Here is a 25,627-nt window from a genome sequence, read left to right as displayed (position 1 = left end):
ATGCCCAAGTTCAAAGGTGAAGACGACGCCGAAGCATACCTCTCATGGGCACTCAAGGTGGACAAGATCTTCCGCATCCACAACTACTCCGGTGCCAAGAAAGTGGCTATGGCATCGCTCGAGTTTGAAGACTACGCCAACACTTGGTGGGAGCAAGTCCTCACTCTTCGCGAAGAAAAGGGTGAACCTCCAATTGACACTTGGGAAGATATGAAGAAGGAGATGCATGCTCGCTTTGTGATGTAGCCCCGGTCACCGACGTTGCTACACCAAGACCAACAAGTCCCCCAAGTGGACCGATGACACGAGCCCGAGTCAAAGCTCTTCATGATGAGGTGAACTCGCTCCTCACCACCCTTGATCTTGGTACCCCTTTGGATGGATTGCTACCTCATGCCGACGTGCTATGTGTCATTAGGTACAAGGCGCGTCAAGACCACGGAGAGGAGGAGACGCCAAGGTCAAGGGAAGGAGAGAAGCAACTGGACATGGAGATGATCATGAAGCCGAAGCCGACGTCGCACAAAGCGCTCCAAGGAAGAGACGGACGCTGGCCGGTCCAGGAGACCCGGTCGAGCCAGGACCTACAACCGGACGCCCGGTCATAGGCCGGTCGGCCGAGGCGCAAACCGGGCCAGCTCCCTCGTCTGGACGGCGACCGGACCCAGGACCGGAAACCCGCGATTTCAGGTTTGCGCCGATCGACCGGACTATGGCCGGACGACGGTCAGTCACGAGCCCGATCAGACCGGCCCCAAACCGGACAGCCGGTCCCAGGCCCGGTCCGACCGGCCCCAAACCGGACCTGACGAGAATGCCCCACCAAACTGCCTTAACTTATCCATTCGCGTACCTGTTCGCCCTTGCTGGCCGTGTATGACTATATAAGTAGCTGGAACCCCTCATTAGCTCTTTAGACTTGTTTTGAACTCAAACCTAAATTTGAGCTTAGTCTCCCTTGGGTATCATCCCTCTGTAATCAAGGCACCTCGGTTGTTGATTTGGAACTTGTTGAGTGAGATTCTAGTACAAGATACTCTCTCTCCCTCACCAAGCTCTTCTTCTCCAATCCCAATCTCTCCCCGCGGAATTCGACCGCGTGTCTCTTCCGGGGTGATTCTATTGGCGTGGTCCATCGAGCCACGGAGGTAAGCATCGGGTGTATCGGGGTGTGTGTGTGCGTGAGTCTCGGAGTTCCTCGTGTTCATCGCCGTGTTCTTCGTGTTCCTCGCGTTTTTCCCATCTTCCCCCTTGGTTTCGAAGTCAATCCGCGAGATCGGGCCACCCACGGGTCTCGAGACCTCATCATATGGTATCAGCAGCTCTTGGTTACCGCGGATTTGACCTCCCACCCACCCGATTTCGTTCCTAGAAAATTTTTCAAAAAATCCCCAAAAATAGCCCTAAATTGCCTCTTGACCGATCTGTGATTTGGTTGCGTTTTGAGTGGTTTTGGTCCGTGGATCTGGTGTTGTTGTGCTTGATCTACTATTTCCCCAACTTTTTAGCCTCCAATTCCATCGTTTCCCTTCGATTTGGTCGATTTGGCTTGGTTTTCGTGAAGAACGGAGAGAGAAACCTTCATCCCGCGAAATCCGGTTTCGAGCCCGGTCAACCGGGCCACAGACCGACGGCCCAGCACAGAACCCGGTCGGCCGGCGGCAGCCGGACAGGCCGGTCCAGGAGCCGGTCCAACCGGACCCCGAGGCCGGGCGCAAGAACGCCCCCTCCTTCGACCTCGACATCCGGCGATCTCCACCACCACCACCACCACCATCATCGCAGGTATAACTTGCAGGTGTCACCTTGTAACCCCTCTTCCTTTTGCGATCTATCCCATCGAGCATTGCTTGTCTAGTGTTGCGAGACATTGCACGTGGCCCCGCATTGTGAGGTGTGTGTGTCGCGTTGAGTAAGGCACCCAAGCAAACACTCGTGTGGCAAGATAGCAAAAGCGAGGCTAACGCTAGCATAGTGCGTCAAAAAGCCCCAAAAACACAAAAAGAGTGCGAGTAGCACCATACATCCATACATCCATACATCCATACGCCCATATACACAAAAGTGTCCACGTGCCACCAAAGATACAAACGAGTGCAAGTGCCGCCATATACAAAAGAGAAAAAGCTTTTAAGCAAAGAGAGATAGGAGAAGAGAGGCCACGTGTGAATCTTGTTGTCTCTTCCTTTGCAACCAAAGCTTTGGCTCTCCTTGTGTTAGTGTGACACCGAGCACTTATACATACACTTTTCCGCTCACTTTTGGTTGCACTAACCCCGTTTATCTCGTGTGTGTGTTCCACATCTTTTCTGTGTTTATAGTGATCTTCACATTGACATTTGGATTTTTGGACCTCACCCACTTTTGACAACATACTCGATCTTGGATTTGTCTTTTGGCTTTCCACTACACTCGCCTAACACCATATTTGCTAGCTTTTGCGTGTGGTTTTGCGTGTGTCCCCGATACACTTGATCTTGCTTTCGGTTTGGTGGATTGCCTCAATACTATCTTACCTTGGTAAGGGTACGAGGTAGTCTCCTTCCACTAACATACACAACATAGTTCTTGTCTTTGCATCATGGATAGGACCGGAGATACCAATAGGGATGAAGAGATCCTTCGCAACACCGAGAGGTTGGCTACTCAACACAACCTATGGACGCAACGACAAGAGTTCAAGGAGCAACTCTCTCTCTTCGAGACGCGCATCGATGAGCAATACAATGAGGTGGCTCACAACTTCTCCACCGTCAACCAAGACTTGGCCCTTCTTCGTGAAGCTACGGACAACTTGAATGGCCAAATGGCGGCCAATGATGCCAACATGGAGCGGCGCATGGATAGCCTCGAGCGCGCCATCACCAACTTGGGTCGCCATCGTCGACACCGCTCTACTTCCTCTTCATCAAGCTCTTCCTCAAGGCATGAAGACCATTACTCTCATGGTGGCCTTTCGTCCCCAAGCTCCTCCTCAAGGCGTGAAGACCATCATCGACCTCATCGCTCACATGCTCGTCATGAAGACTCCCGCTCCAACTCTAGGCGTGGAGAAATACATCGCCATGCTCGTCCGCATGAGCGTCCTCCACAAGCTCAAGGCCTTCAACAAGATCGTCACCAAGCGGATCGCCATGCTCACCATGGGCGTGATGGCCATCCACAAGACCAAGATCCTCAAGATCCACCTCGGCGAGATCTTCGTCGCCACCCTCACCATGACCAACGTGGACGAGGAGAGCCTCACCATGATCAAGATGAGAGACCCAACATTGAGCATCGTCCTCAACCGCGACAAGATCTTCAACCACATCCTCACCGTGAACCAAGTGAAGCAAGTGTTCAACTCCACCACCAACCCAATGCTATGGTTGGCCGTAGAAGACCTCCTATTCCACCTCTAGCCGCAAGAGTTGACGGCGCCCCTCCTCGTAGAAGAAACTTGGAGGATGAAGAGAACATGTATGGCAAGCTCAAGTTCAACATGCCCAAGTTCAAAGGTGAAGACGACGCTCGAAGCATACCTCTCATGGGCACTCAAGGTGGACAAGATCTTCCGCATCCACAACTACTCCGGTGCCAAGAAAGTGGCTATGGCATCACTCGAGTTTGAAGACTACGCCAACACTTGGTGGGAGCAAGTCCTCACTCTCCGAGAAGAGAAGGGTGAACCTCCAATTGACACTTGGGAAGATATGAAAAAGGAGATGCATGCTCGCTTTGTCCCAAAGCACTACATGAAAGACCTCTTCAACAAGCTCCAAAACTTGAAGCAAGGCACCAAAACCGTTGAGGAGTTCTACAAAGAGATGGAGCTCACTATGATGCGAGCCAACATCCAAGAATCCGAGGAGCAAACCATTGCTCGCTTCTTCAATGGCCTTACTTATCCCATCAAGAGGATTGTCGAGTTCCAACCTTACTCCAACATGGTTGAGCTAGTCCACCAAGCATCGAAGGCCGAGCGCCAAGTGATTGAGGACATCAAGTACTCCAAGGCCAAGTCCTATTTCTCCTCCAAGCTCGCTACAGCGACTCCTCCTACTACATCAACTCCTTATGCTACAAGTGCCAAGGCCGACGCATCCTCTACACCGTCCAAGAAGACGACTATCCAAAGTCGCATGAAGCAAACGGTCTCCTCCACCGCCTCCTCTAAGGCATCCACGGGACCCTCTAGTGTCACTTGCTTCAAGTGTGGCACCCAAGGTCACAAATCGTTTGAATGCAAGAACACCAAGGTCATGATCACTATGGAGAATGGTGACATCGAGACTCTTGATGAGGATGAATATGAAGCCCTTGTGCAAGCCGCCGTGGCAAGTGAAGAAGCTTATGAGCAAGAAAGTGGAGAAGATCCTCTCTTATGTGAGCATGACCCAAGTCCCTCACTTGTGGTCACAAGGGTGCTAACCACACAACCTCATGATATGGAAGAACAACGGTGCAACATCTTCCAAACCCGTGCCGGAATTGGTGGCAAGTCTATCAAGGTCATCATCGATGGTGGAAGTTGCCACAACCTTGCGAGCACCGAGTTGTGTGAGAAGCTCCACCTCACTCTCCGCAAGCATCCTCACCCTTACCATATCCAATGGTTGAGTGACAAGGGCAACGTCAAGATACAACATACCGTCACCGTCAACTTCAAGATCGGCCCTTATGAGGACACCATCGAGTGTGACGTGGTACCCATGACGGTGTGCCACATGTTGCTTGGCCGCCCTTGGCAATATGACAAGAAGGCTATACATGATGGACTCTCCAACACATACACCTTCAAGGTCAACGACAAGAAGTTCGAATTGCGCCCGATGACTCCTAGCCAAATCATCGCGGATAATGCGAAGGCTTTAGCGAGGGCACAACTCCGCACCCACCATAGTGAGATGAGAGGAGAGGGAGCGACCCACCACAAAGATAGTGAGCACCACAAGCCATATATGAGTGAGTCCAAGAGTGTCCTTCTAGCCACCAAGAGTGAGTGGAGAGAGCTACAAGAGAACCCATCCACCATATTGCACTACGTGCTCATATGCAAGGGACCCTCGTCGGCAACTAACGACTTAACCAACATTCCTCCGTCTTTGTTGTCTCTTTTGCAGGAATTTCAAGACGTCTTCCCCGACGAGCTCCCTCATGGACTACCACCACTCCGCGGCATAGAACACCGCATCGACCTAATACCCGGCGCTCCGCTCCCAAACCGTGCCGCCTACCGCACCAACCCGAAGAGACCAAGGAGATCAACCGTCAAATTCAAGATCTCCTCGCCAAAGGGTATGTCCGTGAAAGCCTTAGCCCTTGTGCGGTTCCGTGATCCTCGTGCCTAAACCGGATGAGACGCAACGGATGTGTATGGATTGTCGCCCCATCAATGCCATTACCGTCCGTTACCGCCATCCCATTCCGCGTTTAGATGACATGCTTGATGAACTTAGTGGTGCCACGATTTTCTCTAAAGTCGATTTGCGTAGTGGTTACCATCAAATCCGCATGGCTATTGGTGACGAATGGAAAACGGCATTCAAGACCAAACTTGGTCTCTATGAATGGCTCGTTATGCCTTTTGGTCTTTCCAATGCACCATCTACTTTCATGCGCCTCATGAATCACATCTTGCGTCCTCTCATTGGCAAGAGCGTGGTTGTCTACTTCGATGATATTCTTATTTATAGCAAAAACCTCGAGGACCATGTGCAACATGTGAGAGAAGTCTTGTGCATCTTGCGCCATGAAAAGCTTTATGCTAACCTTCCCAAGTGCACATTCGCTCAAAACAAATTGGTTTTTCTTGGTTTTGTGGTTTCCGCTAATGGGATTGAAGTTGATTCTTCCAAGGTGGAGGCCATCCATAATTGGCCTACCCCTACAAATGTTGGCCAGGTCCGAAGCTTCCATGGACTTGCCGGGTTTTACCGCCGCTTTGTCAAAGACTTTAGCACCATTGCTTGCCCTTTGAATGAGCTTACCAAGAAGAATGTTCCGTTTGTTTGGGGCAAGGCCCAACAAAATGCTTTTGATGAGTTGAAGAAACGCCTTACCGAAGCTCCACTTCTTGTTCTTCCAAATTTTGCCAAAACTTTTGAGATTGAGTGTGATGCAAGTGGGCTTGGTATCGGTGGTGTTCTTATGCAAGAGGGCAAACCCGTGGCATACTATAGTGAGAAGTTAGATGGCGCACGCCTCAACTATCCTATATATGACAAGGAGCTCTACGCTTTGGTTCGTGTTCTTGAAGTTTGGCAACATTACCTTTGGCCAAAAGAGTTTATCATTCATTCCGACCATGAGTCCTTGAAATATTTGAAAAGCCAACACAACTTGAACAAACGACATGCAAAATGGGTCGAGTTCATTGAGTCCTTCCCATATGTGATCAAATACAAGAAGGGCAAGGACAATGTTGTGGCGGATGCTCTTTCCCGCAAAAACACCCTTTTGTTAACTCGTTTGGATTTTCATGTTTTGGGACTTGAAGAGATCAAAGAACTCTATCCTTCCGATTCTTTCTTTGCTCCCATTTTTTGAGAAGTGCTCCGTTGAGCGAGGGGTGGATGATTTCTATTTGCATGATGGCTATTTGTTCAAAGCCAACAAGATTTGCATTCCCGCGTCTTCGCCGAAAATTGCTTTTGCAAGAGTCTCATGGAGGAGGTCTTATGGGCCACTTTGGCCGTGACAAGACATATGCCATGCTCTCAACCCACTACTATTGGCCAAAGATGAAGCGAGATGTGGAGCGCCTTTGCCGTCGGTGCACAACATGCTTACAAGCTAAGTCTACCTCCAACCCTTATGGTCTCTACATGCCATTGCCTATTCCTTTTGCACCATGGACAGATATTAGCATGGATTTCGTTCTAGGCTTGCCTCGCACTAAGCATGGTCATGATTCCATATTTGTTGTAGTGGATAGATTCTCTAAGATGGCTCATTTCATACCTTGCCATAAGAGCGACGATGCTTCACACATTGCTTCATTGTTTTTCAGGGAAATCGTTCGCTTACATGGAGTACCGCAAAGCATTGTGTCGGATCGAGACGTCAAGTTCATGAGCTATCTTTGGAAGTCGATCATGGCGAAGTTTGGAGTCAAGCTCTTGTTCTCATCATCATCGCACCCGCAAACGGACGGCCAAACGGAAGTGGTCAATCGAAGCCTCTCCACCCTCCTACGGGTCCTCGTGAAGAAAAACTTGAGGTCATGGGAGGAGTGCCTTCCTCACGCCGAGTTCGCCTACAACCGCGCCAAGCACAAGACTACATCAAGGAGCCCCTTCATGGTCGTCTATGGCTTCGAACCTTACACGGCACTCGACATACTTCCGCTTCCTCTCCACGAGCGCATCAACATGGACTTCGACAAGCGCGCCACCGCCATCAAGAAAATACATGAAGAGACAAGGGCAACCATACAAGAACATGTTCTTCGTCAAGCCAACCGCCTCAACGCCAAGAAGAAGGCAAGGATATTCGAAGAAGGAGACCTCGTTTGGATCCACCTCCGAAAGGAAAGGTTCCCTCATGAGCGCAACTCCAAGCTCAAGCCAAGAGGAGATGGCCCCTTCAAGGTCCTCAAGCGCATCAACGACAACGCTTACGTCATCGACATACCAACATCCAAGTACTTGGTGAGCAACACGTTCAACGTCTCGGACTTGTCACCCTATCATGGAGATGAGGAGGTGCAAGAGTCGAGGACGACTCTTTCCCAAGGGGGGAGATGATGTAGCCCCGGTCACCGACGTTGCTACACCAAGACCAACAAGTCCCCCAAGTGGACCGATGACACGAGCCCGAGTCAAAGCTCTTCATGATGAGGTGAACTCGCTCCTCACCACCCTTGATCTTGGTACCCCTTTGGATGGATTGCTACCTCATGCCGACGTGCTATGTGTCATTAGGTACAAGGCGCGTCAAGACCACGGAGAGGAGGAGACGCCAAGGTCAAGGGAAGGAGAGAAGCAACTGGACATGGAGATGATCATGAAGCCGAAGCCGACGTCGCACAAAGCGCTCCAAGGAAGAGACGGACGCTGGCCGGTCAGGACCCGGTCAGACCGGACCTACAACCGGACGCCCGGTCATAGGCCCGATCGGCCGGCGCAACCGGGGCCAGCCCCCTCGTCGTGGACGACGACCGGACCCCGGCCCGTAAACTTCCCAGTTACCCGGTTGGCGCCGGGTCGACCGGACCCATGACCGGACGGCCCGGTCACAGGCCCGGTCAGACCGGCCCCAAACCGGACAGCCCGGTCCCAGGCCCGGTCCGACCGGCCCCAAACCGGACCTGACGAGAATGCCCCACCAAACTGCCTTAACTTATCCATTCGCGTACCTGTTCGCCCTTGCTGGCCGTGTATGACTATATAAGTAGCTGGAACCCCTCATTAGCTCTTTAGACTTGTTTTGAACTCAAACCTAAATTTGAGCTTAGTCTCCCTTGGGTATCATCCCTCTGTAATCAAGGCACCTCGGTTGTTGATTTGGAACTTGTTGAGTGAGATTCTAGTACAAGATACTCTCTCTCCCTCACCAAGCTCTTCTTCTCCAATCCCAATCTCTCACCGGGAATTCTGCCGCGTGCCTCTTCCGGGTGATTCTATTGGCGTGGTCCATCGAGCCACGGAGGTAAGCATCGGGTGTATCGGGGTGTGTGTGTGCGTGAGTCTCGGAGTTCCTCGTGTTCATCGCCGTGTTCTTCGTGTTCCTCGCGTTTTTCCCATCTTCCCCCTTGGTTTCGAAGTCAATCCGCGAGATCGGGCCACACACGGGTCTCAGACCTCATCACTTTGTCCCAAAGCACTACATGAAAGACCTCTTCAACAAGCTCCAAAAGTTGAAGCAAGGCACCCAAACCGTTGAGGAGTTCTACAAGGAGATGGAGCTCACTATGATGCGAGCCAACATCCAAGAATCCGAGGAGCAAACCATTGCTCGCTTCTTCAATGGCCTTACTTATCCCATCAAGAGGATTGTCGAGTTCCAACCCTACTCCAACATGGTTGAGTTAGTCCACCAAGCATCGAAGGCCGAGCGCCAAGTGATTGAGGATATCAAGTACTCCAAGGCCAAGTCCTATTTCTCCTCCAAGCTCGCTACATCGACTCCTCCTACTACATCAACTCCTTATGCTACAAGTGCCAAGGCCGACGCATCCTCTACACCTTCCAAGAAGCCGACTATCCAAAGTCGCATGAAGCAAACGGTCTCCTCCACCGCCTCCTCTAAGGCATCCACGGGACCCTCTAGTGTCACTTGCTTCAAGTGTGGCACCCAAGGTCACAAATCATTTGAGTGCAAGAACACCAAGGTCATGATCACTATGGAAAATGGTGACATCGAGACTCTTGATGAAGATGAATATGAAGCCCTTGTGCAAGCCGCCGTGGAAAGTGAAGAAGCTTATGAGCAAGAAAGTGGAGAAGATCCTCTCTTATGTGAGCATGACCCAAGTCCCTCACTTGTGGTCACAAGGGTGCTAACCACACAACCTCATGATATGGAAGAACAACGGTGCAACATCTTCCAAACCCGTGCCGGAATTGGTGGAAGATCGATCAAGGTCATCATCGATGGTGGAAGTTGCCATAACCTTGCGAGCACCGAGTTGTGTGAGAAGCTCCACCTCACTCTCCGCAAGCATCCTCACCCCTACCATATTCAATGGTTGAGTGACAAGGGCAACGTCAAGATACAACATACCGTCACCGTCAACTTCAAGATAGGCCCTTATGAGGACACCATCGAGTGTGACGTGGTACCCATGACGGTGTGCCACATGTTGCTTGGCCGCCCTTGGCAATATGACAAGAAGGCTATACATGATGGACTCTCCAACACATACACCTTCAAGGTCAACGACAAGAAGTTCGAGTTGCGCCCGATGACTCCTAGCCAAATCATCGCGGACAATGCGAAGGCTTTAGCGAGGGCACAACTCCACACCCACCATAGTGAGATGAGAGGAGAGGGAGCGACCCACCACAAAGAGAGTGAGCGCCACAAGCCATATATGAGTGAGTCCAAGAGTGTCCTTCTAGCCACCAAGAGTGAGTGGAGAGAGCTCCAAGAGAACCCATCCACCATATTGCACTATGTGCTCATATGCAAGGGACCCGCGTCGGAGACTAACGACTTAACCAACATTCCTCCGCCTTTGTTGTCTCTTTTGCAGGAATTTCAAGACGTCTTCCCCGACGAGCTCCCTCATGGACTACCACCACTCCGCGGCATAGAACACCGCATCGACCTCATACCCGGCGCTCCGCTCCCAAACCGTGCCGCCTACCGCACCAACCCCGAAGAGACCAAGGAGATCAACCGTCAAATTCAAGATCTCCTCGCCAAAGGGTATGTCCGTGAAAGCCTTAGCCCTTGTGCGGTTCCCGTGATCCTTGTGCCTAAACCGGATGAGACGCAACGGATGTGTATGGATTGTCGCCCCATCAATGCCATCACCGTCCGTTACCGCCATCCCATTCCGCGTTTAGATGACATGCTAGATGAACTTAGTGGTGCCACGATTTTCTCTAAAGTCGATTTGCGTAGTGGTTACCATCAAATCCGCATGGCTATTGGTGATGAATGGAAAACGGCATTCAAGACCAAACTTGGTCTCTATGAATGGCTCGTTATGCCTTTCGGTCTTTCCAATGCACCATCTACTTTCATGCGCCTCATGAATCACATCTTGCGTCCTCTCATTGGCAAGAGCGTGGTTGTTTACTTCGATGATATTCTTATTTATAGCAAAAACCTCGAGGACCATGTGCAACATGTGAGAGAAGTCTTGTGCATCTTGCGCCATGAAAAGCTTTATGCTAACCTCCCCAAGTGCACATTTTGATGTAGCCCCGGTCACCGACGTCGCTACACCAAGACCATCAAGTGCAACCCCGCCTATCGTCGACGCTACACCATGGCCAAAGAGTCCCCCAAGTGGACCTTCAACCCTCACCCACGCTACACGCGACAAGGTGAACTCCTTCCTCTCGATACTCGACCTCGTAGATACCTTGAATGGAATGCTACCTCATGTCGACATGTTATATGTCATTAGGTACAAGAGTCATCGAGGACCGGAGAGGAGGAACACCCATGGTGCACGTAAGCGAGGGAAGGGAAGAGGAGCCATTCATCATGGTGCAAAGAAGAAGAGAAGAAGAAGAAGAAGAAGAAGAAGAAGGAAAGAGGAGAAGAAGGCTGGCCGGCCCAGAACCCGGTTGGACCGGCCCCACGACCGGACTGTCCGGTTGCCGCCCGGTCGACCGGCCCCAGGACCGGACCACCCGGTCCCAGGCCCGGTCGGACCGGCCCCAAACCGGATCCGACGGGAATGACTCCCCAAGCTGCCTAAGTTATCCACTTGCGTACCTTTTCGGCCCAAGCTGGCTTGTACCTCTATATAAGCACCTAGGACCCCTCCTTTACCCCTTAGACAAGATGATAGCTTAAACATGAAGATGAGCTTTGTCTCCCTAGGGTTTCATCCCCTTTGTATCAAGGCAACCCATGTTGGATGATTGGATTTGGTGTGTGAGATTCTAGTGTTACCCACTCTCTCTCCCACTCCTAGATTCATCTCCCTCACCAATCTCTCCGCTCGGAATTCTACCGCGTGTCTCTTCCGGGTTGATTCTATTGGCGTGGTCCATCGAGCCACGGGGTAAGTATCGATTGTATCGGGTTGGTGTGCGTGCGTGAGTTCATCGTGTTCTTCGTGTTCATCGTGTTCTTCGCGTTCTCCCTCTCTCCCTCCTTTGGATTTCGGGTCAACCGCAAGATCGGGCCACACACGGGGTCTTAGACCTCATCATATGGTATCAGCAGCCTTTGGTTTCCGCGGATTTGACCCCCCACCCATCCAATTTCGTCTCTAAAAATTTTCCCCAAAAATCCCCAAAAATAGCCCTAATTTGCCTCTTGACCGATCTGCGATTTGGTTGCGTTTTGAGTGGTTTTGGTCCATGGATTTGGTGTTGGAGTGCTTGATCTACTATCTCCCCAACTTTTAGCCCCCAATTCCATCATTTCCCTTCGTTTTGGTCGATTTGGCTTGGTTTCGCTCAAGAACAGGAGAGAAAATCTGCGCCCGCGAAATCCGGTCGACCGGCGCCAACCGGGCCGATGACCGGACAGCTCGGCACCAGGGCCGGTCAACCGGGCGCCAGGACCGGCGCCAACCGGCGCAAACCGGGCGCCAACCGGGCGCCAACCGGCTGGAACCCGGTCAGCCGGGCTGTAGACCGGGCAGGCCGGTCCAGGGCCTGGTCAACCGGGCGCCAACCGGGCGCCACCTCCACCACCACCTCCGCCAACCACCGCCACCCTCTCCGCCACCGGCAAGCACCGCCACCCTCCCAAAACCACCGGGAAACATCACCGCGGCCCCAACAAACACCGCCGCATCCGCAAGAGCATCGACACCACCACCACCGGCTTACCACCGCCACCACCGCCAAGCTACTTTGACCGTTTTCTTCCGCTAACTTGTGTTTGCTTGTTCCGGTTTGAGTGCCTTGTTTGTGAAACTAACCCGCAGCTCCGAAGCAAGCGACGACATCCTCGGCACCCCGGACTTGCAACCGTACTCTTGACACCACCACCATCATCGCAAGTTGTGTGTTCATCACCGCCTAACATCTAGGTATAACTTGCATTCCCCTTGTAACCCTCTTCTTTTGCGATCTATCCTATCGAGCATTGCTTATCTAGTGTTGCGAGACATTGCACGTGGCCCCGATTGTGAGGTGTGTGTGTAGTGTGGAGTCAAGCTTCTAAGCAAAACTCGTGTGGCAAGATAGCAAGAGCGAGCTAACGCTAACATAGAGCGTGAAAAAGAAAGAAAAGCACAAAAAGAGTGCAAGTGCCATCATACATACAAAAGTGTGCAAAGTGCCCCCATACATCCAAATACAAAAAAGTGTCAAGTGCCACCATACACAAAAGAGTCATAAGCTTTTAAGCAAAAGAGAGATAAGAGAAGAGAGGCCACGTGTGAATCTTGTTGTCTCTTCCTTTGCAACCGAAGCTTTGATCTCTTCTTGTGTTAGTGTGACACCGAGCACCCTTGCTTAAGGGCTTCTTACACTTTTCCGCTCATTCCTTGGTCGCACTAACCCCGTTCATCTCGTGTGTGCGTTCCACATCTTTTCCGTGTTTATAGTGATCATCGCTTTGACATTTGATTTTTGGATTTTACCCACTCTTGACAACATACTTGATTTCGGATTTCGTCTTTTGGCTTTCCACCACACTCACCTAACACCATATTTGCTAGCTTTTGCGTGTGCTTTTGTGTGAGTGCCCGATACAATTGATTTTGACCTCGGCTTTTTGGATCGCCCCGATCTTATCATACCACGGTAAGATATCGAGGTCGTCTTCTTCCACTAACATACACCATATAGATACCATCGTCCTAACATGTATAGCGACGGAGACGACACGGAGGAGTACATGGAGTACTTCGAGGAGGACACCTCCTCAAGCACCGCGGATGTGGACGAACATGTGGAGCTCGACACCGACTCTAGCTCCACAAGCATCATCGGCATGTCCGACATCGAGGAGCTCGACAACGACCATGGCTCCCCAAGCATCACCGACATGACCAACATCGAGGAGCTCTACATCGACAATGGCTCCTCATGCATGGACGACATAGTGGAGCACCACCTCGAGCACGACATGGACGACATGGTGGAGCACCACCTCGAGGACGACATGGACGACATGGTGGAGCACCACCTTGAGGACGACATCGACGAGCTCTACATCGACACTAGCTCACCACTCATGGACGACATGGTGGAGCAACGCCACGACTTCGACATCGACACCATGGCGGAGCCTCACCTAGTCTCCACATGGAGCAAAGACGATGCACCCTCGCATCCATACTTGGCCAAGGGAGCTACATATGAAGATGGAGGACATCCACGATGGCACCATCATTTGGACCACCAAGAGCGTCCTCAACATGAGCGTCATCGACACACTTCTTCGAGCTCCACAAGGCGCCACCATGAGCGTGCTTATGCACAAGATCGTCGACCTCAAGTACATCATATGGAGCATCAAGAGCGTCCCCGACATGATCGTCATCGACACTCTTCTCCAAGCTCCACAAGGCGCCACAAGCGACATGCCACGCCACATGAGCCATCATCTAGGCATGTCGAGGATCGTCATCGACATACACCATCTCATGATCGTCATCGACATACACCATCTCATGATCGTCGTCGACCATCACCACCTCATGGAGCCCATCGACATACGTCACCACATGATCACCGCCGACACAAGATACTCCATGAGCGCCATCGACACACATCTTCCACGGATCATCGACGACACTCCTCAAGCCATGGTGATGATGTCCGAAGACGAGATCCTCGACATGAAGACGACAAACACCATCATCCGGTGTCTACCACTCCAAGGATGGCAAGTGCACATCGCGCATACATTCCTCATACGGCGACTTCCACCTCTAGTGCCACCACCACAATGGCCTCTACCTCGTCACATGCCTATGGACTCCGATGCTACAAGTGCAAGCAACAAGGCCACCCTCCGCGGGAATGTCCCAATCTCCTATGTGAGGTGTGCAAGGACAAGGGTCATGAGGCATGGCAATGCACAACGCCAAGCGCCAAGACACTCTTCTTCGACAAACTCCAAGCTCAAGCCACCAAGAAGCCTTCGACGCCCACACTTCAAGATGAAGATCGACAAGGCCAACACAAGGATGATGTGGATCCGAGCATAGCTCTCCACGACACTATGGCGCCACCGATGGAGGATGACTTGGGAGGAGATGGAGTTGAGCATGGTGAGCATGGGATCTTCCCTTCACCTATGGAGGCGCATGGAGTTGAGATGGTTGAGCATGGGAATCTCCTTCAACCAAGGAGGCGCATGGAGATGAGAAAGTCGAGCCTACTCCCATATGCTTGATTGATGAGTTGGTACCAAACCCATGTGAGCATGAGAGCCACATAGCCCACTTGAGCGAGAGTGATAGTGAGTTGAGTGACTACCACTCCACATGTGAGTTTGAGTGCTTCCAATTGGAGGACATGAGTGATACACAAAGTGAGTTGAGAGAGGTAGATGATAGGTCCATGGAGGACATCGATTTTGCTAACACATTAACCTCTCCCTCTTTGGTGTCTTCTTATGTTGCATTAGGTTCCGAGGAGGATGAGTTCCCGATCATGGAGACGATGTACATGGTGCATGACGACGATGATATCTCACCATGCTTGCTCCAAGATGGACAGGTCGACCACATGGATCCTCCTACTTCCACCACACCTACTTCAAATGAGTCGCCCTACAAAGGTAACAACATAGGTGTTGGTGATGCCATGATCCCACTAGTGGACATGACGACTTTTGAATGCATGCATGATCTTGATGACACATTTGATACATCATATGCTACTTTCATGTTCCCATGTGCTACTTTGCTTGATAACATTGTTGATCCTGTGAATTTGAGTGCTTGTGATACCTTGACCATGCCATGCTATGAGAGCTTCAATTTTTCCACCATTGCTTGCAATATGTCGACCACTTGCTCTTTGCCATGTATTGCTTGCAATGATAATGATAGTGATGACATTAGCTTCCGCATGCTTTGCCCTTCATGCTTACACCATTCCATGATCCTTGCATCCAAGATTGTGAACAATTGCTCTTTTCTATGCTTGGTATGCAAGAATGCTTATTTTGTTGTCCATGAGATGGCCCCCATAGCCTTCTCCATTTTTGATGATCATGAGTTCCCACATGCCACGCATGCACCTTCTTGCCATATGCACCATCGCCATGCATTTCATACTATCTTGCTTGACACTAATGGTGATGTGCACAAGTCTTGGAACATCATGATGGATGATGTGTTCCTCTACCATGCACATACGCTCTTTGTTTTGCTCATTCCATGTGTAGGTACCCGACCATCGACTTCCACCGCTACGGAGCATGAGCTCACGAAACGCGCAATTGAGAGCTACCCCGACAAGGACCTAACCAGCGGGAATCACACCAAAGGGTATGTTCCCACAAGCCTTCGCCCTCATGTGCTTCCGACTTGCCTTGTCGAGTTTCCGGTTTGGTCCAACTCCTCGTCGCCCCTTTTGCCTCTTATGCAACTTATCTTGAAACATCTTGTTGGCACAATGATTGTTGTATGTCTTGATGCTTTCATCATACACTCCGAGATTCTCGAGGACCATGTCATACATGTGAGAGACACCTTATGCATCTTGTGCCACATGTCACACAAAAAGTTGCTCTTCTTTGGATTTCTCATTTCATCTTTGGCATTTGCAATGGATTCTTTGACACTTGAGGATACCCATACTTGGCTCAAGCCAACCACACTTTCCCAAGCTAGAAGTCTCCAAAGCTTTGCCATTGCACATAACAATTTTGCCCACAATTTTGCCGCCGATACATGCCTTTTGCTTGTTCCATTTGTTTGGGACAAGACCACATCACACTTTCTTCACACCATACAACTCTTACATGCACAAATTTTTGACCTTCCACATTTTGGATACAAACACACTCTTTTGGTTCCCATTTTTGCCTATTGCCTCTTGGAGAAACGACTTGATGCTTCGTATTTGATTGAGAGACTCTTGTTCGCCTCTTGGAGAACCATTCGCAACTCGTTTTTCCCCAAGCTCTTCTTCGACCGCGACTTTATCCCTCTACCACAACATGGGAGAACCGTCATGGACTACACCTTCGATGAGGAGGAACAAGAGTCGAGGACGACTCTTCCCCCAAGGGGGAGATGATGTAGCCCGGTCACCGACGTCGCTACACCAAGACCATCAAGTGCAACCCCGCCTATCGTCGACGCTACACCATGGCCAAAGAGTCCCCCAAGTGGACCTTCAACCCTCACCCACGCTACACGCGACAAGGTGAACTCCTTCCTCTCGATACTCGACCTCGTAGATACCTTGAATGGAATGCTACCTCATGTCGACATGTTATATGTCATTAGGTACAAGAGTCATCGAGGACCGGAGAGGAGGAACACCCATGGTGCACGTAAGCGAGGGAAGGGAAGAGGAGCCATTCATCATGGTGCAAAGAAGAAGAGAAGAAGAAGAAGAAGAAGAAGAAGAAGGAAAGAGGAGAAGAAGGCTGGCCGGCCCAGAACCCGGTTGGACCGGCCCCACGACCGGACTGTCCGGTTGCCGCCCGGTCGACCGGCCCCAGGACCGGACCACCCGGTCCCAGGCCCGGTCGGACCGGCCCCAAACCGGATCCGACGGGAATGACTCCCCAAGCTGCCTAAGTTATCCACTTGCGTACCTTTTCGGCCCAAGCTGGCTTGTACCTCTATATAAGCACCTAGGACCCCTCCTTTACCCCTTAGACAAGATGATAGCTTAAACATGAAGATGAGCTTTGTCTCCCTAGGGTTTCATCCCCTTTGTATCAAGGCAACCCATGTTGGATGATTGGATTTGGTGTGTGAGATTCTAGTGTTACCCACTCTCTCTCCCACTCCTAGATTCATCTCCCTCACCAATCTCTCCGCTCGGAATTCTACCGCGTGTCTCTTCCGGGTTGATTCTATTGGCGTGGTCCATCGAGCCACGGGGTAAGTATCGATTGTATCGGGTTGGTGTGCGTGCGTGAGTTCATCGTGTTCTTCGTGTTCATCGTGTTCTTCGCGTTCTCCCTCTCTCCCTCCTTTGGATTTCGGGTCAACCGCAAGATCGGGCCACACACGGGGTCTTAGACCTCATCACATTTGCTCAAAACAAATTGGTTTTTCTTGGTTTTGTGGTTTCCGCTAATGGGATTGAAGTTGATTCTTCCAAGGTGGAGGCCATCCATAATTGGCCTACCCCTACAAATGTTGGCCAAGTCCGAAGCTTCCATGGACTTGCCGGGTTTTACCGCCGCTTTGTCAAAGACTTTAGCACCATTGCTTGCCCTTTGAATGAGCTTACCAAGAAGAATGTTCCGTTTGTTTGGGGCAACGCCCAACAAAATGCTTTTGATGAGTTGAAGAAACGCCTTACCGAAGCTCCACTTCTTGTTCTTCCAAATTTTGCAAAAACTTTTGAGATTGAGTGTGATGCAAGTGGGCTTGGTATTGGTGGTGTTCTTATGCAAGAGGGCAAACCCGTGGCATACTATAGTGAGAAGTTAGATGGCGCACGCCTCAACTATCCTATATATGACAAGGAGCTCTACGCTTTGGTTCGTGTTCTTGAAGTTTGGCAACACTATCTTTGGCCAAAAGAGTTTATCATTCATTCCGACCACGAGTCCTTGAAATATTTGAAAAGCCAACACAACTTGAACAAACGACATGCAAAATGGGTCGAGTTCATTGAGTCCTTCCCATATGTGATCAAATACAAGAAGGGCAAGGACAATGTTGTGGCGGATGCTCTTTCCCGCAAAAACACCCTTTTGCTAACTCGTTTGGATTTTCATGTTTTGGGACTTGAAGAGATCAAAGAACTCTATCCTTCCGATTCTTTCTTTGCTCCCATTTTTGAGAAGTGCTCCGTTGAGCGAGGAGTGGATGATTTCTATTTGCATGATGGCTATTTGTTCAAAGCCAACAAGATTTGCATTCCCGTGTCTTCGCTTCGAAAATTGCTTTTGCAAGAGTCACATGGAGGAGGTCTTATGGGCCACTTTGGCCGTGACAAGACATATGCCATGCTCTCAACCCACTACTATTGGCCAAAGATGAAGCGAGATGTGGAGCGCCTTTGCCGTCGGTGCACAACATGCTTACAAGCTAAGTCTACCTCCAACCCTTATGGTCTTTACATGCCATTGCCTATTCCTTATGCACCATGGACCGATATTAGCATGGATTTCGTTCTAGGCTTGCCTCGCACTAAGAATGGTCGTGATTCCATATTTGTTGTAGTGGATAGATTCTCTAAGATGGCTCATTTCATACCTTGCCATAAGAGCGACGATGCTTCACACATTGCTTCATTGTTTTTCAGGGAAATCGTTCGCCTACATGGAGTACCACAAAGCATTGTGTCGGATCGAGACGTCAAGTTCATGAGTTATCTTTGGAAGTCGATCATGGCGAAGTTTGGAGTCAAGCTCTTGTTCTCATCATCATCGCACCCGCAAACGGACGGCCAAACGGAAGTGGTCAATCGAAGCCTCTCCACCCTCCTACGGGTCCTCGTGAAGAAAAACTTGAGGTCATGGGAGGAGTGCCTTCCCACGCCGAGTTCGCCTACAACCGCGCCAAGCACAAGACTACATCAAGGAGCCCCTTCATGGTCGTCTATGGCTTCGAACCTTACACGGCACTCGACATACTTCCGCTTCCTCTCCACGAGCGCATCAACATGGACTTCGACAAGCGCGCCGCCGCCGTCAAGAAACTACATGAAGAGACAAGGGCAACCATACAAGAACATGTTCTTCGTCAAGCCAACCGCCTCAACGCCAAGAAGAAAGCAAGGATATTCGAAGAAGGAGACCTCGTTTGGATCCACCTCCGAAAGGAAAGGTTCCCTCATGAGCGCAACTCCAAGCTCAAGCCAAGAGGAGATGGCCCCTTCAAGGTCCTCAAGCGCATCAACGACAACGCTTACGTCATCGACATACCAACATCCAAGTACTTGGTGAGCAACACGTTCAACGTCTCGGACTTGTCACCCTATCATGGAGATGAGGAGGTGCAAGAGTCGAGGACGACTCTTTCCCAAGGGGGGGGAGATGATGTAGCCCCGGTCACCGACGTCGCTACACCAAGACCAACAAGTCCCCCAAGTGGACCGATGACACGAGCCCGAGTCAAAGCACTACATGATGAGGTGAACTCGCTCCTCACCACCCTTGATCTTGGTACACCTTTGGATGGATTGCTACCTCATGCCGACGTGTTATGTGTCATTAGGTACAAGGAGCATCAAGGTCACCAAGAGGAGGATACGCCATGGTCAAAGGGAGGAGAGGAGCAGCTGGACAAGAAGATGGACATGAAGATGGACATGGAGCTGGACAGAAGTCGCCCGAAGAGCGCAAGGAAGAGAAGACGGACGGCCGGCCAGAACCCGGTCGACCGGCTCCCTGACCGGACCACCCGGTCCACGGCCCGGTCGACCGGCCTCTCGACCGGACCGCCCGGTCAGCAACCGGGATTTGCGCTCGTGACATCCGGCGCCATCCAGGGGACTTGGAGCCTCGTCCGGTCGCCGCCCTGTCCCAGGCCCGGTCTGACACCGGCCCGCGCGGTCCACAGCCGGTCGACCGGCCTGACCGCCCGCCCGGTCCACAGCCCGGTCGACCGGCCTTGACCGACTGCACGACTTAAGTTATATTTTCGGCCCGAACTTACCTTTTCGGCCCATGACGCCTTGTAAGACTATAAATACCCCCAGGACGCCCCTTTAGCTCTTTAGACTTGTTTTGAACTCAAACCTAAATTTGAGCTTAGTCTCCCTTGGGTATCATCCCTCTGTAATCAAGGCACCTTGGTTGTTGATTTGGAACTTGTTGAGTGAGATTCTAGTACAAGATACTCTCTCTCCCTCACCAAGCTCTTCTTCTCCAATCCCAATCTCTCCCCGGGGAATTCTACCGCGTGTCTCTTCCTCGGAGATTCTATTGGCGTGGTCCATCGAGCCACGGAGGTAAGCATCGGGTGTATCGGGGTGTGTGTGTGCGTGAGTCTCGGAGTTCCTCGTGTTCATCGCCGTGTTCTTCGTGTTCCTCGCGTTTTCCCATCTTCCCCCTTGGTTTCGAAGTCAATCCGCGAGATCGGGCCACACACGGGGTCTTAGACCTCATCACAAGGCCACCCTCCACGGGAATGTCCCAATCTCCTATGTGAGGTGTGCAAGGCCAAGGGTCACGTGGCATGGCAATGCACAACGCCAAGCGCCAAGAAGCTCTACTTCGACGAGCTCAATGCACAAGTCTCCAAGATGCCTATCGCGCCCACACTTCAAGATGAAGATCGCCAAGGTCAACTCAAGGTTGATGTGGATCCGAGCCTAGCTCTCTACTACACCACGACGCCACCACTTGAGGACGACTTGGGAGGCGATGGAGTTGAGCATGGTGACCATGGGATTCTCCCTACACCTACGGAGGCGCATGGAGTTGAGATGGTTGAGCATGGGATTTTCCCTTCAACCAAGGAGGCGCATGGAGATGAGAAAGTCGAGCCTACTCCCCTATGCTTCATTGATGAGTTGGTACCAATCCCATGTGAGAATGAGAGCCACTTAGCCCACTTGAGTGAGAGTGATAGTGAGTTGAGTGACTCCCACCCCATATGTGAGTTTGAGTGCTTCCGTTTGGAGGACATGAGTGATACACTAAGTGAGTTGAGAGAGGTAGATGATAGGTCCATGGAGGACATCGCTTTGGCTAACACATTAACCTCTCCCTCTTTGGTGTCTTCTTATGTTGCACTAGGTTCCACGGAGGACGAGTTCCCGCTCATGGAGACGATGTACATGGTGCATGAAGATGATGATATCTCACCATGCTTTCTTCAAGACGGACATGTCGACCACATGGATCCTCCTACTTCCACAACACCTACCTCAAATGAGTCGGCCTACAAAGGTAACAACATAGGTGTTGATGATGCCATGATCCCACTAGTGGACATGATGACTTATGAGTGCATGCATGATCTTGATGATACATTTGCTACGTCACATGCTACTTTCACTTTCCCATGTGATGCTTTGCTTGATAACATTGTTGATCATGTGAAATTGCTTGCTTGTGATACCATGAACATGCCATGCTATGAGAGTTTCACATTTTCCCCGCTTGCTTGCAATGATAATGATTATGATCATGTTTGTGTTGTGACACCCTTGATGAACACTTGCTCTTTACATAGGGTTGTCGACAACAATGATAACATGTTGAACATGCTTTGCCCAAAATGTTTGCACTACTCCATGATCCTTGCATCCAAGATTGTGAACAATTGCTCTTTTTTATGCTTGGTATGCAAAAATGCTTATTTCATTGTCCATGAGATGGCCCCCATAGCCTTCTCTATTTTTGATGATCATGAGTTACCACATGCCATGAATGCACCTTCTTGCCATATGCACCATCACCATGCATTTCCTACTATCTTGATTGACACTAATGGTGATGTGCACAAGACATGGAACATCATGATGGATGATGTGTTCCTCTACCATGCACACACGCTTTTTGTTTTCTCTTTTGTGTGTATAGGTACCCGAATGACAACTTCCACCGCTACGGAGCATGAGCTCACGAAACGCGCAATTGAGAGCTACCCCAACACGGACGAGATACATGATCCAACCCATGGGATTCACGCCAAAGGGTATGTTCCCAAACGCCTTCGCCCTCGTGTGTTTCCGGCTTGTCTTGTCGAGCTTCCGGTTTGGTCCAATGCCTCGTCACCTCTTTTGCTTCTTTCGCAACATATCTTGACACATCTTGTTGGCACAATGGTTGTTGTATGTCTTGATGTTATCATCATACAATCCGAGAATCTCAAGGACCATGTCATACATGTGAGAGACACCTTATGCATCTTGTGCCACATGTCACTCATAAAGTTGCTCTTCTTTGGATTTCTCATTTCCTCTTTGGCACTTGAAATGGATTCTTTGACACTTGAGGATACCCATACTTGGCTCACGCCAACCATACTTTCCCAAGCTAGAAGTTTCCATCCCTTTGCCATTGCATATAACAATTTTGCCCCAAATTTTGCCGCCGATACTTGCCTTTTGATTGTTCCATTTGTGTGGGACAATGCTACACATCACATTTTTGACACTTTACAAACCAAACTTTTACATGCACAAACTTTTGCCCCACCAAATTTTGGATACATCGACACTCTTTTGGTTCCCATTTTTGCCAAATGCCTCTTGGAGAAACGACTTGATGCTTCGTATTTGATTGAGAGCCTCTTGTTCGCCGATCACAAAATTGGAATCCACAAGCTTTCCGTTCGCAAGTTGTTTTTCCCCAAGTTCTTCCTCGACCGCTTCATCGACAAACAAACTCCAAAGTACTTGGTGCGCAAGACGTTAACCCTCTCGGACCTCTCGCCACAACATGGAGATGAGGAGGAACAAGAGTCGAGGACGACTCTTCCCCAAGGGGGGGGGGAGATGATGTAGCCCCGCCTAACGACGACGCTACACCATGGCCACGGAATCCCCCAAGTGGACCGACAACCCGAACCTACGCTTTATATGTCAAGGTGAACTCAATCCTCTCTACCCTCGATCTCGATACAACCGTGGATGGAGTGCTACCTCATTCCGATATGTCATGTGTTACTAGGTACGAGCTTCGTCAAGGATCCGGAGAGGAGGAGCCACTCACTTGGTGCAAGGGAGAAGGAATAAGAAAGGGAGAAGAAGAGAAGAAGAGCAAAGGAGAAAGAAGAAGAGCAAAGAGAAGAAGAAGGGGAAAGGCTGGTGGTACCTCCAGCCAAAGGAGGCCGGAGCCTCCACCTAAAGGTGGCCGGTACCACCTGCCCATGGAGGCCGGCACCTCCAGCCCAAAGGAGGCCGGAGCCTCTACCCAAGTGTGGCCGGCACCCCCAGCCCAATGGAGGCCGGAGCCTCCACCCAAGGGTGGCCGGTACCACCGCACCAAGCCTAGCAGCCACACGCGGAACAAGCAAGACCGGTACCACGGGTGGAGCCTCCACCCAGGGCTGGCTGGAGCCTCCACCCAAGGTACCGCCCGTGGCCTATTTCTCCATGCGGGGAGGAAACACAAGACCGGTACCACGGGTGGAGCCTCCACCCAGGGTCTGGCTGGAGCCTCCACCCAAGGTACCGCCCGTGGTACCGCTCGCGCGTCCGAGCATACTGGACACTTCGCTGTGTTTTGGTGCATCTTCCGGAACCTCCACCGGAGGTACCGCCCGGGGTACCGCCCGCGCGCGAATGACTTCAATCTGAGCCGTTCCTCTTCATCTGAACGTCTACGCTTTCATCCCTTGTAATACCTAAAGTACCCCTGCCTAAATCTGAGCTATATGTATCCCCGTACTCCCCATTTGTTAGGGTTAGACAAGATTTGGCTTAGAATAGGATTTGAGCTATGTCTCCCTAGGGTATCATCCCTCTGTAATCAAGGCCACCCTTGTTGTTGATTGAGTTTGTGAGTGAGATTCTAGTGTGTGCACTCTCTCTCCCTCACCGATTCCGTCTCCAACACCGTATCTCTCACCTCGGAATTCTACCGCGGTCTCTTCCGTGGGTGATTCTATTCGGCGTGGTCCATCGAGCCACGAGGGTAAGCATCGGTTGTATCGGGTCGGTGTGCGTGCGTGTGTTCCCGTGTTCATCGTGTTCATCGCGTTCGTCGTGTTCTTCGTGTTCTTCCTCTTTTCCCCTTTCGTTTCCGGGTCAATTCGCAAGATCGGGCCACAAACGGGGTCTTAGACCTCATCAGGTTGTTTCACGCTCAAAACATTATGGTCATGGCAACACAGATCCAAGTTGAGAGCTATTTGTAGAAACAAATTGACACAAAATTACCTAACAATCCAGCATATGTATGTGATGCGGCCTAAGGCCACGTGGGTTGCCCGATCTCACGAATTGACCGAGGGAAAGGCGGGGGAGAGGAAGAACACGAAGAACACGGCGAAGAACACGATGAACACACGCGAACGCACGCAACACAACCCGATACAATTCCGGTTTACTCTCGATAGCCCGAACCACTATCCCGATAGAATCTCTCAAGGGAGAGACACGCGGTAGAATCCCCGAGAGGAAGATCGGTATACGATCGGTGGAATCACACGAGTGAGAGACCGTGGTAGAATCAGAAGTGTGAGAGACTAATCATATAAGGAGTGCCTTGATACAACTCATAGATTTGTGTCTAAGAGAGGAGGGGTTTCCCTAGTCCCGGAGGGATGGTGGAGGCATAAGCCAAGTTTTCACTCAAGTTATGTCTTAACCTAATGAAGGGGGAGGTGGGAGCCTATATATAGGGAGCCACTAAGGAGGGGTAGTTTAGGCATACAAAGAGCATAGTGGGATGGTTTATATTATGAGCTTCGCAGTGGGAACGGCGGTGTCGGCGTAGGCATGGCGACAGTGCCGTCTTCCTCCGGCGTCGAGCAGGGTGGCAGTGTCGGCCACTCCATGGCGGTGGTGCCAGCCTTCTAGACGCGTCTCCTTCTTCCATCTCCTCTTCCATGCTTCCGTGACGTCGGACTTGAGCGTAGTTCTTGATGATGACCATGATGCGGATAAGACCGAAGGTCGCCCCGTATCATCTCCCCCCACTTGAAAAAGAGTCATCCTCGACGATGAGTCTTCATGAATGTGTAGAGGAGGTAGATGACACCAACGCTTCAATGTCCCTTCACTTGTCAAGAGCCCTATCAATAGCACAAGAAAAGCAAAGGAGCAATAAAAGCGTAGCCAAAGTTCAATGGATTTAGGAAGAGGGCGCAAGTAGAACGAGGTCACCTTATCAAAGTGTCGGTGTGCTCTCATTGAGAGGTCTTGTGTAGTGGAAGTGTGCGGGCAAAACCTCTCATTGGAGCTCACTTGTATCATGCTCTCAAGAGCTCTTTTTGTCAACTCGTGCTCAA

The sequence above is a fragment of the Lolium perenne genome, chromosome 4, assembly GCF_019359855.2.
Source record: "Lolium perenne isolate Kyuss_39 chromosome 4, Kyuss_2.0, whole genome shotgun sequence".
NCBI classification, from domain to species: Eukaryota; Viridiplantae; Streptophyta; class Magnoliopsida; order Poales; family Poaceae; genus Lolium; species Lolium perenne.
Note: the sequence above shows the minus strand (reverse complement) of the source record.